The 12803-nt window shown below is 36.7% G+C and overlaps 1 protein-coding gene across 2 annotated transcripts in view; it reads right to left on the reverse strand.

Moving 5' to 3' along the window:
- LOC122443079 (speckle type BTB/POZ protein) overlaps positions 1–12803 on the reverse strand; it is an 83351-nt gene that overhangs the window by 24815 nt on the left and 45733 nt on the right. The window contains exon 2 of one of the 2 annotated variants that reach the window (XM_043470894.1): positions 11102–11147. The exons of the other annotated variant lie outside the window; for it this stretch is intronic. The gene's annotated coding sequence lies outside the window, so the exon portion shown is untranslated. The remainder of the gene's footprint in view (positions 1–11101; positions 11148–12803) is intronic. 2 annotated transcript variants of the gene reach the window in all.

The raw sequence follows: 12803 nt of genomic DNA on the forward strand, positions 1-12803 counted from the left end.
TTTGTACTGTTCTACTTTATCTTTAAAATATATTAATTGTAGGAATAGCATAAAAAGGATATATTTATTTCATTATATCATACATTGTCTAGTTTACAATATACAGGGGAGAAATTTCTTTCCCAAACTCCTGGTTTATTTTTAGTTAGGGACAGACAATACGAATCTTCTAAATGACTGTGTTGTCCTCTGTGCTTGACTACTATGAAGCTCTGAGACAAATTTGTCTTGAAACTATAGGCTCACATGGCTCATTCTATATTCTATATAGCTCATATTATTACTGTACTATGGCTTTATTATTTTCTTAACACTGTTACTAATTTTGCTATAAGTCATTAAACTGTTTATTTTACTCTTTGATATGTTAAGTATTTCCGGAAACTGCCTCAAATCCTTCATAGAAAGAGGTATAAATGAATAACTTTCCCCTGCCCCCAAATCACTCAACTCATACGCATTCAGTAGCTACTTAAGTAATAAGCATGGAAGAGTATTAATAAGACATAGGGCACCCTCACAGAGTAATACCACTAGTATTACCAGAGTCCCTACTGGTTTTAACACTATCCTACATGTGTTTATAATTAAAATATCCCATGTAATAACAGATGAAGTTAAGATTTATACACATGATGTGCTATTTTACTTAAGCCAGCAAACTAAGCACTGCAATGGTCTTTGGGCCTCCCTGGTTTATGCAATTCAAGATTTCATGATAATATCAAGAAAAGAGACCTGTGTTCAAGATAGGCTTGCATTTGATGGAAAACACATTCTCACCCCATGGGCTGCAGCCTGCCAGGCTTCTCGGTCCAGGGAATTCTCCAGGCAAGAATATTGGAATGGGTGGCCATTCCCTTCTTCAAAGGATCCTCCTGGATCCAGGGATGGAACTGGGGTATCTTCTGCATTGCAGGTAGATTCTTTACCATCCGAGTCACCAGGGAAGCCCATTTATTTATCTAGTAGTAAATGCACCTTAGGCAGTTTTATAAATCCAGTTACCATTACTGCCAGTAGGAACCAGAATGGAATTTCAAAATTCCCAATTAAAACTATCTTTTGGGCAGGCTGGCAATGAAGATGTGAATTTTACATGTTAGTTAGGAGCATAAAACTTGGCTCTATGGGTGTGAGGTGCAGGCTTAGCTCTCTATTGATGGATCATAAAATACTAATTTGAGTTTATTGTTCAAGTTTAAAAAATACTTCAAACTTATCTAACAATTAATAATTTAGGAATTCTCTAAGCCTAAGAAAAAGACAAGTTTAAAAGCCAGCTTATTTTAATGGATTAACTGTTGCTACAGAGCTATGGTCCATTATTACAACCAGAAAATAAAGTACAACTTGTCTTGGCCATTTTTTCCTATCTTTTTTGTTTCTCATTTATTCTGTACACAAGTCTGTGGGTTTTTTTTTGTTTGTTTGTTTTTTTAAATAATATCACCCACCCATCTTCCAATTGTTTAAAAATGTCCAACCCAGCAGTCAGTAGAACTAGAGAATCAGTTTTAGACTCTAAGGAGCTCTAACCACACAACTGGCTGGGAGGGAAATTGACTAGGATAGCACAAGTCTAATTAATTTCACTCAGAGTAGGCACCATGTGCAAACACATGTTCATCAGCAAAGTAGCCTGGTGGTACATGAACTCTTCAGGACTACATGCCAATTTCCACAGACGCCCAGCAGAAAAACAATTTTAGAAAAGAGGAGGTCTATTTGAGGGTCATGGTTTGAGAATCTTTAAGAGAAAGACAACAAGCATCAACATATACTGTTCCTGGCTTCAAACAAGTTGAAACAAGACTTCGCAAGTTCTCTAACGAGAAATTTATTTTCCAAAGCTTAGCAAACTTCCCCGTATGCTGACAACTCGGAGGCTGAACGTATCTGTTATATGTGTGCTTAGTCGCTTCAGTCTGCGGTCCTATGGACTGTAGCCTACCAGGCTCCTCTGTCCATGGATTTTCCAGGCAAGAATACTGGAGTGGGTTGCCATTTCCTTCTCCCAGGGGATTTTCCCGACCCAGGGATCCAACCCAAGTCTCTTATGTCTCCTGCAGTGGCAGCCGCGTTATTTACCACTAGAGCCAACTGGGAAGCCCTATCTGTAATATACCACCATTTATTTTCCTGTTCACTCTATTAAATCCTGACCTATGAGTCTACACCTCTTCTGAGAGTATCTTCATTCTATAAGATGAAAAAGATTGGTTATTTTTCCCTTCATTGTGAAACCATAAATCAGTAATTCGAACTGAACTCTTATGTAATCAGGATACTTCCAGGAGAGAAGATGAATTCCCCGTATAATAGAAAGAAACATCCCAATAGTTTAACCTGTGGCACACGCCAGAGACAGGCCAGAGCTAGGCTAGACGTGCTCTGCAAAATGCTACATAGACGGCTTGTGCAGCTTGCTTTCTGTCTTTCTTTGTAGTGGAAAAGGGATTCAACCCTTAAGGGTTTTCTTAAAAAACTTTTTATTTTGTATTGGGGTTTAGCTGATTAACAAACAATGCTAATAAGTGATAATTTCAGGGGAAATTATCAATGCTAATAAGTGATAATTTCAGGTGAACAGCAAAGGGAATCACCCATACATATACACATATCCATTCTCCTGATAGCTTGTGCAGTTTTTAAATCTTTTATTCCTAATAAGTATTCTTCCATCTTCAATCTGATCCCATCTTCCAGAGAATTTTTTTTAAAAACAAACAATTAATACAGGCATATCACATATATGGTATCTTTATATCCATCAGTCTTAAAATTACAGGATAAAATTATGCAGATACTAGACTGAATCATTGTTTTTGTAGGCCAAAGATAGTCAAAAATTGGCAATTTCATATGGTTTAATACATAAACATGCACAAGCTAGAAGGCTGGGAATATGGCTTCTTGCCAAAGCATAGTTTTTTAGGGACTTTTTAAAAACCTGTAACTTTTTTTTTCATGGTTTAAAGCCTGGTACAGTTTCCAAGTAAGGAAAAATCCCAATGTCGTTAACTATTTTAAACTTGAGAGACGTCTGCATTTTCCAAAACAGAAGATGCCAAAAAGACTGTTGACACACACACACAAAACTATAGAAAGACTTGGGTATATTCATTTTTAAGAAACTTTTGGGACCTCAAAGGAGTGTCTGTATTTCTTCTGTTACATATGCTCAATCATGTACAGCCCAGGAGGTAATATCTTCTTTCTCATTACCCTATAAATTACAGGTCATACTGATTTCCTCTGCTGCAAGGTTTGAATGACTTTTGAATATTTGTTATGAGTAAACTTTTTGCAGTTCAGTCTAGTCGGTGCTGTGCTTAGTCGTTCAGTCATGTCTGACTCTTTGAGACCCTATGGACTGTAGCCAGTCAGGCTCCTCTGTCCACAGGGATTCTCCAGGCAAGAATACTGGAGTGGGTTGACATGCCCTCCTAGAGCAAATCTTCCCAACTCAGGGATCAAGCCCAGGTCTCTTGCATTGCAGGTGGATTCTGTACCATCTGAGCCACCAGGGAAGCCCTCAGTGTAGTCTAACAAAACACTAAATGCACTTTTTATTTTTATTTATTTAAATGCACTTTTTAAAAAAAACTTAGAGACACTTCTTAGGGGCAATCAAGAGAGATTTCAATCAGCAAAGGAAGATGGGTTTCTCGTGTTTCACGTCAGGTACACGCTTCCTAAAATTTACAAGTTAAAGATGACTGCTTTTTTAACAAAACTGAGATATAACTGACATGTAACACTGTATTTTTTTTCTCCTTCTTTTTTTTTTTTTCATTTATTTTTATTAGTTGGAGGCTAATTTCTTTACAATATTGTAGTGGTTTTTTTTTTTTTTTTTCAATTCTATAACACAGAGATTTAGAATTGAGTGACTCTAAAGAGCAAGAAGAAAAAAATCAACAGCCTAACAGAAAAATAGGCAAAGAACAGCCAATGGTTTACAGACAAGTAAATATCAATGGCTCTTAAATATGTGAAAACAATTTCAACTCTCATTTATAATGGATAAATGCAGAGTAAACCACACATTAATTCACCCAGTGACTCTGCAAAGATTAAAATGTTTGATAACACCTGCCTAGGGTAAGGAGAGTATTTCTGATTGGAGTATAGACTGTTATAAACTTCACGAAGGGAAATATATATTAAAATGAATTAGAAATACAAATACCCTTTGATCTAACAGTTCCACATATAGAAATTTATCCTACTGATATATTTAATATGACAAATATAAAAGGTTTTTCAATGTGGCACTATTTGCAATCACAACAACTTAAAAAAAGGAAATAACCTGAAAGTCCATCAGCAGGGGATTGGTTAAATAAATTATGGTATAGACAATGTAATAATAATATTTATTTTAAAAAGGAATGGGGAAGCTCCTTCTATCTAAACATGCAAAAATATTTAGTGTGTGTGTATAAAATATCTCTGTAAAGCTATACAAGACTCTAGGGACACTGGCTACTTCCAAGGAAGGAAACTGGTACTTGCATGGGAAGGAGAATTTCCATTATGTTCCCTTTTGTACTTACTGAATTTTGAACCATGTGACTATATTACCTTTTCAAATAGTGAATAAAAATATCTTAAAGAGAATTAGCAGACTGTACAATTAATTCCTCTAAGGTATAAGAGGGCTTATAAATCAGACCCTTACGAGAAACAAGACGAATTGTTCAGTGGCTTCCATTGTTATCCAAATAAAATCTGCCTTTTGTCATGATGGCCAAAGCTTCAGTATATCTCTTGACCTCACCTAACACTTACTCTTCTGTCATCAGGCTTTAGTTACTCAGGCCTTTAGTTTATCTGGTGAACACATCAGGCTCTTTCCTCAGCCTGGAAAGCTCTTTCTTCCCTCATATTTTTTCACAGCTGGCTTCTTCTTATCATTTAGGTGTCCTGTCAAATGTAGTATCCACAGACAGGTCATCCCTGACCACGGGTTCAGAAGCAGTCCTTACTTATAGCCTCTTTCATCACATTACCCTGTTTACATTTCTTTTTTTTTTTTTAACTTTAAAGTTTTTATCTTGTATTGGGGATATGGTCAATTAACAACATTGTGGTAGTACCATACATATACATGCATCCATTCTCCCCCAAATCCCCTTCCCATCCAGGCTGGCACATAACATTGAGCAGAGTTGCATGTGTTATACAATAGCTTTTGTTAGTTATCCATTTTAAGCACAGCAGTGTGTAGATGACCCTCCCAAAGTCCCTAACTATCCCTTCCCCTGGCAACCATGAGTTCAATCAGACAGAGGAGAAATATCCTATGACACCCCTTACATGTGGAATCTAAAAAGAAATGATACAAATGAACTTACTTTACAAAACAAGGAAGACTCACAAATTCAGTAAACGAACTCACATTTTTTTAGTACCACTATCTGAAATTGCCTTGTTTTTATATTTTCACTTGTCTACTGTCTCTCCCACTAAGAAGTTAAAGCACAATGAGAGAACAGCATTCCCCTATGCCTAAAATGGTATCATAATAGGTATTCAATAAATATTTGTTCAATGAAATTGCTACTGACTAACTAGACTACTGTCTTTTGGGATCATATTTTTCTTTAATGAGCTCTAGTTAATAGGAGTTGCTGAATGAATAACAGCTACAGGAATCCAAGCATACTTTTAAAACAAAATATTTTAGGGACTTCCCTGGTGGTCCAGTGGTTAAGAATCTGCCTTCCAAAGCAGGGGATGAGGGTTCATTCCCTGATGGGGAACTAAGATTCCATATGTCGCAGTGCAACTAAGCCTGGGCATATACTCTGAGAAAACCATAATTTAAAATGACACATGTAAAAAATATATATATGTACAATGTACTCCACCAAATGGCCCATGTACCCCAACGTTCACTGCAGCACTATTTACAACAGCCAGGACACGGTGACTCAGATGGTCAAGAATCCGGCTGCAATGTGGGAGACCCAGGTTCAATCTCTGGGTTGGGAAGATCCCCTAGAGAAGGAACGGCAACCTACTCCATACCCCTGCCTGGAGAATCCCATGGACAGAGGAGACTGATGGACTACAGCCCATGGGGTCGCAAAGAGTCAGCCTTGACTAACATTTTCACTTTCAGGATATGGAAACAACCTAGATGTCCATCTACAGAAGAATGGATGAAGAAGATGAGGCACATATATACAATGGAATACTACTCACAACTGGGTGGCTGGTAGAAATGTGGATGGACCCAGAGTCTGTCATACAAGGTGAAGTAAGTCAGAAAGAGAAAAACATCATGTATTAATGCATATATGTGGAATCCAGAAACATGGTACTGATGAACCTATTTCCAGGGCAGGACCAGAGGCACAGACATAGAGACTGGACACGTGGACACACGGAGGTAAAAGGAGGGTGAGACGCATTGGGAGATGAAGACTGACACATACACGCTGCCATGTGTAAAACAGCTGTGGGAAGCTGCTGCGTAGCACAGGCAGTCAGCTCAGTGCTCAGTGATGGCCTAGGGGGTAAGTGGAGGGGGCGGGAGGGAGGTCCAAGAGGGAAGGGATACATGTATACATACAGCTGATGAATTTCATTGTGCTACAGAAACTAATACAGCAGTGTAAAGCAATTACATTACAAAAAACAAAACAAAACTAATGGTTCATCTTCAGTGTTAAAGAACTAATTTAATACATTCCAAAACTACATTCTTCTTTGATTAAAAAAAAAAAAAATCCAAGAAAAGTTGAGAAAAAAAGAGAAATGTGCAGGGCTAAATGGGAAGTTCCTGAACCCACAACAAATAAGATAAACAAATCTTCCAGTATAAGTTAATCCTGAAAGTATCATTATAGCAGCTGTCAGAAACTCATGCTAGACCTCTCAGTTATTCCAAGTTAAATTCTATACAATAAAATTCCCATATATGGATAAAAATGAGGTAGATTATTAGCATTTACTTAGAATTGATCTATAATTCTCATGTCTGACATAGGGTTTGATTCCCTTAAAACTGACATGTAGAGAAATGATAATTAACATTAAATATATGTATGTGCAAACATGTGTATAGAAACAAACATACAGAGAGAGACACAGAGATAGACACATCCACTTTTAAAACACGTCCAGATATATTACTAAGTTTTTTCTATACCAGGCTATGATGCAGAACCTATTTTCTACCATAGTCAATATTTATCTAACCAAGAGTTCAACTGCTTGTATATTTGTTGCATATAAGGAAAACTCAGAAACAAGTATAGTATTACATATGCATGTCAATACCATTAAGGTTTTCCCAGTTTACAGATCTCTTAGGCAAGCATGGACTCTGAAATGACTGTGAGGGTTAGCTATGCTTTTGAACATAAAAAGGCTATTTTTTTCTTCTGCTCAGTGTGTTATGAGATAAGACTTTTACAGAAATAGCCTGGCTAGTAAGGCTCATCCAAAGTCAAAATGAAGATGAACAAGAAGATACATGAAAGAATTTCAAGTCATTGAAAGCAAAGGAATAAACAATAGACTGCTCCCACTGACTCCCAACCTCAGCATGTGCTGGCTGTTTACAGTCTTACTGCCCTTCCCTATAGGTTATAAATAACTACAAAGTGTCCTTGTCCCCAAGGAGACCTCAGCAGCCAGCTCAAAGGTTAAAATACAGAATAATTCTCAATCTGGATGCAACTTTTCCAGTTAGAAAAAAAAATCAAAGAACAAAAAAATTGATTGCCAATTTAAGTTAAGGGCTAGGGAATCATTCCCTCTACCCAAAAACTATCCATTATGTAAGAGAAGTTGATATAGACATATTAGCATAATCCCCTACCTGAAAAATATGTCCAGGGAGAGCATGTGTGTGGTGCATGCTAAGTTGCTTCAGTCATATCGGACTCTTCGACCCTATGGACCCATCAGGTTCCTCGGTCCACAGGATTCTCCAGGTAAGAATACTGGAGTGGGCTGCCATGCCCTCCTCCAGGAGATCTTCCCCACCCAGGGATCGAACCCACATCTCTAATGTCTCCTGAATTGGTAAGTGAGTTCTTTACCACTAGCGTCACCTGGGAAGCCCCCCAGGGAGGGCATGCTCTGCTCCAAATGCAGAGATCTGCCCTGGAAAGAGGTAGGTGACACTCAACAGTCTTGCAGGACTTCATCTCCTTAGAACTTAAAAAGACTTCTTGGGTTTTTGTTTTGCTTTTTAATTCAGGCACAAATAACTACATCTACGTAACAACGTAAAAGAAAAAAAAAAATTCCTGTCTCCACTTGAATGGAGGATCCTGCAGAATAAACCATGAGTGCAACAAGCACAGGTTTCACAAAGTCTGGGTTCTTTCATCAGGTGATGTGCTGGTGTTGTTAATTACTAAACCCCTGCAAGGATAAAATACAAAACAAACAAACAAAAAAGCCGACTTCCTCCAACTGCTTTAAAAGAAAAAGGCAGATAGTGTTCATCAGATTAAGCTTCTCCACACATCACTTTCAAAATCCATTATTTGGGAGATGGCTAAAATAGAAAGACATGAATTCAAATCAGCAAACAAATCTGACTATAAAGGGGCTATATTTCACTTCAAAGCGGATCTCGGTTCCAAAGGAAAACACCTTTAGAAATGAAGTTATATAGGCAGAACCAAACAATCAGCAACTTTTCTCTTTTCACAAATAATAATAACAATGTGTTGATTCCACTGAATGGCTTGGGCAAAAATCTCTAGGGCCACAAAGAGCAAACTTAGGAAAAATGAAGATTTTAACACAACCCACATGTTATCAAAGACTTCTAGGTTGAGAAAATTTAGTCTAAAACAAGAGCTGGAACAGAATTTTAAAAAAGAAGAAGGAAGAGGAAGAAGAGGTACAAAACCTTATGGTTAAGAGACTATTATATAATTATATGCCCAAAGCTTTTTTGAGATTTGAGAAGTTACAGTTTTTCACCTTCTCCCCTCAACTACAACTATGAAGAATCTTATAAACTCAAACAGCAAATAGATGAGTGGCTTGGCCTTAATACAATTTAAGCATGTCCAATCCGTAATGAATTAAAAAACTAAAGAGTCATTTTATGAAACAAATAGGCAGAGGTTGCATAACCTCACAGGGTCCTCTGGCTTTTATAGAAGCCAAATTCAACAAGCAGTTCTCTTTGCCCACCAATGTTTTAGTCAAAACATTTAAAAATATTTCTTGCTAACACAATCTTGCTAGAGAAGGGGCCAAAGAATGCACACCAAAGAAGAAATTCTAAACTGCCCTTAGGGTATACAATTTGGGATAAATTCATTAATTCAGAAGCTGAAAAGACCCACCTGCTCCAGAGGATTTGGTCTACTACAAGGGCAACCAATTCTCTTCAGCATTTACTACTACATACTATCTAGCACTGCAGACAATGACCGCAGTCATGAAATTAAAGGATACTTGCTCTTTGGGAGGACAGCTATGACAAACCTACACAGTGTATTAAAAAACAGAGACATCACTTTGCCAACAAACATCCACATAGCAAAGCTATTTAATCATGTACAGATGTGAGAGTTGGACCATAAAGAAGGCTGAACACCAAAGAATTGATGCTTTGGAACTGTGGTGCCAGAGAAGACTCTTGAGAGTCCCTTGATGTCCCCCCAAGGACATCAAACCAGCCAATCCTAAAGGAAATCAACTCTCAATATTCATTGGAAGGACTGATGCTGACACTCTAATACTTTGGCCACCTGATGCAAAGAGCCAACTTCTTGGAAAAGATTCTGATATTGAGAAAGATTTAAGGAAAAAGGAGAAGGGGATGGCAGAGAACATGATGGTTAAATAGCCATCACCAACTCAATGGACATGAATCTGAACAAACTCCAGGAGATAACAAAGGACAAGGAAGCCTGGTGTGCTACATACAGTCCATGAGTTTGCAGAGTTGGACACGACTTAGCAACTGAACAACTACTATCTAGTAGTATAGAATTCAGTATTCTCTGGAAACTTTTTATGAGAGACATCTAGACCTCTCTGTAACTACAAAAGAGATACTGAGGTATACGTATGCTTTAATTTTCTTCAAGTGTGGTATTAAGTAGAGAAATCTGATGGATCCATGTTCCCTACCTAAAACCACCTGCAAAAAATAAATTCTCCTTTCTAAAGTTCTTAAAAATAAGCCAATTTCTGTGGTAATGGTAAGGTTTTAACTAAACTAAATAGGACAAAGGATGAGCAGGAAGTTCTCGGTTTGAAGCGTTCATTCCAAAATTCATGACGCAAGGAAAAAGTAAAACCACACAGGCAGACAAAACAGGTCAAAGTTAAAATGTCTGTCTGAACACAATTTCCTGGCTCCTGATGATTTGGCAGAATCAAAAAGATTAAACTGCAATAACACTTATTTTATCCAATAAAACTGTATAAAAACATACATAAACATTTGAGGTAAGAATCTCATGCCACAAGCAAAATTTTCAAGATGGTCGCTAGAATGGTAGAAATATCTAAGTTACACATAGAGAGATGAGTTTTAAAGTACATACACAAAGACAATTTGCTCAAAATCAAACTTCTTATATATAGAGTAAAATGAAGCCCATGAATTGCTTTAAGGTATCTCCCTTTTATAAGCTATAATTCAAATTTCTCTGAAGATCTTTTCTAGGGAGAAAAATAATCTTACTCTAAAAATGTCCAGATCATGTATTATCAACCATTAATTAAAATTTTAAATCCAAACATCTTTTCTCATCTCCATAATTAGTGTAAAACCTTACCCTATATATAGCAGTTACCAGAGAAGACCTGAATAAATAACTCTGGTTTACTCCAGGAAAGAATATTTAGAATAAAACCTCTTTTGAAACCAGTTATGAAAAATGTTTAACACTTATTGTAATGCTCATTAAAAAAAAAAAAACTTACATGCTCACCTTGTATGACTTCCACCTTTACATACTATTTGCACTGAAATGAGATAGTAGATTGCACTCAAGATGTGTATCTTTTACAGTCATGATAAATACTTCTATGCATTTCATTCCACTTCTGTCCTCATGATCTTAAACTATGTTTAAAATAAAACTATGTAAAAACTCACCAAGTCAGTAGGAAGACTCTAATTTGTCTTGTCTAACAGGAAATCTCTGTGGGAAATAGAGATGATGAATCAGACCTACGATTCTGAATCTCATACAAGTCTTTACTTACTTAGGCTATTCTGAAAAGAGAAAATTTTACAAAAGCAAGTGATACATTAGCTAGGATTTACTAGTCAAAAATTACCATTCTTGTATCTCATCACTAGTTCTGAGTGCTCTAGCTTCTAGTCATCTCTCAAAAAGATTATACTTAGAAATTAAAGTCAGAAAAATTCAAGTTAATTCTTCTAATGAACTGGCCTATGAATACAGCAATAATGAAATAGGTGGCTTGCCCCATGTCAACATTTATAAGAGCAATCATTTATAAAAGCAATTATAAAAGCAATCATTTTTTGCCAGCAACTTCACAAACTGCTGAAAGAATTACTATCAAGTTTTTATGTAAAATACCCTTTATAAAAAGTGCTCTGTGGATCAATTACACTGAAGCAAGATGCATTTAAATAAAGCTATGGAAAAAAAAATAAAAAAATAAATAAAAATAAAAATAAACAAAGCTATGCATCCTATGGTTTTAATAAACAGCTGCTACACTGAGGTTGCTATTGAAGACCGGTGAGATATCTTAGCTAACCACCACCACCACCACCCTAAATAATCTACCATATCCTACAAAGTCACTCAAAATCAGGGATAAAAATGGTTCCTAGGCTTCTGGGAACATAAGCAAGGCAGAAAATTCTGGTGCTATCTTCCTTTTTATGAGAAAAGGAAATACTGCATACATTGTGGGTGATTCCTAAAAAACAGAATCTTTTCCTGAAAATGTAAATGCTATCTTTAACTGCTACCCTGGTACAAACAAGCTCCTCTTATTTTGGTTAACCAAGTCTAGTTACTATCAGCAGTTGATTTGAGCCCTCACCAAAAACCATACTAAACTACTGAATCTAAAAGAGGACAAGTCATGACTAGAAGATTTAAAATAGCAAGAGTCAGGTCAAATTCATCTAGCAGATATTTACTGAACACCAACTGTGTTTAAGGTTTTGGTTTCTCAGTTAATTAGAATGCACACTTTTAGGCCTAGTGGACAGGCAAAATTTAAGAGTCTGACAATAGTGATAAGGACTAGAAGGAACAGGAACACTTTCACCCTGTTCTGTGTGTAGAAAGACAAATTAGTACAACCATTTTAGAAATCAAGTTTATTCTTGCACCACCTGGGAAGCCCCTAACTAAAGATCCAACAATTCCACCCCCAAATATGGCCCAGAGAAAGTCCTGCACATGTCCATCAGCACACATAAATGAGAACATTCACAGCAGCAATGCTACTAACAACTAAAAATGTCAACAGAACAGTGCACAAACTGTGATACGTTCATGACAGCAATACATATATGGCAATTAAATTATGGTTCTACATAACAACACAGATGAACTTTACAAACATATAGTTAGGTTCTGAAAGAAGACATAAAAGAACACATGTGGTATTATTCCATTTAATTATATAAAGTTCAAAAACAGACAAAACTAAGTTATATTGGTCTGCAATGAATCGTACTTGGTGAAATCACAAAGAAGAATCTACTACTACAAATGTCAGATCAGTGATACCTCTGAGCAGTGGTAGGGGCTAGGATCTAGATGGGGCTATGATCTACAACACAACAAGCTTCTTCTGGGTGCCAG

The sequence above is a fragment of the Cervus canadensis genome, chromosome 1 (genome assembly GCF_019320065.1).
Source record: "Cervus canadensis isolate Bull #8, Minnesota chromosome 1, ASM1932006v1, whole genome shotgun sequence".
Classification (NCBI taxonomy): Eukaryota; Metazoa; Chordata; class Mammalia; order Artiodactyla; family Cervidae; genus Cervus; species Cervus canadensis.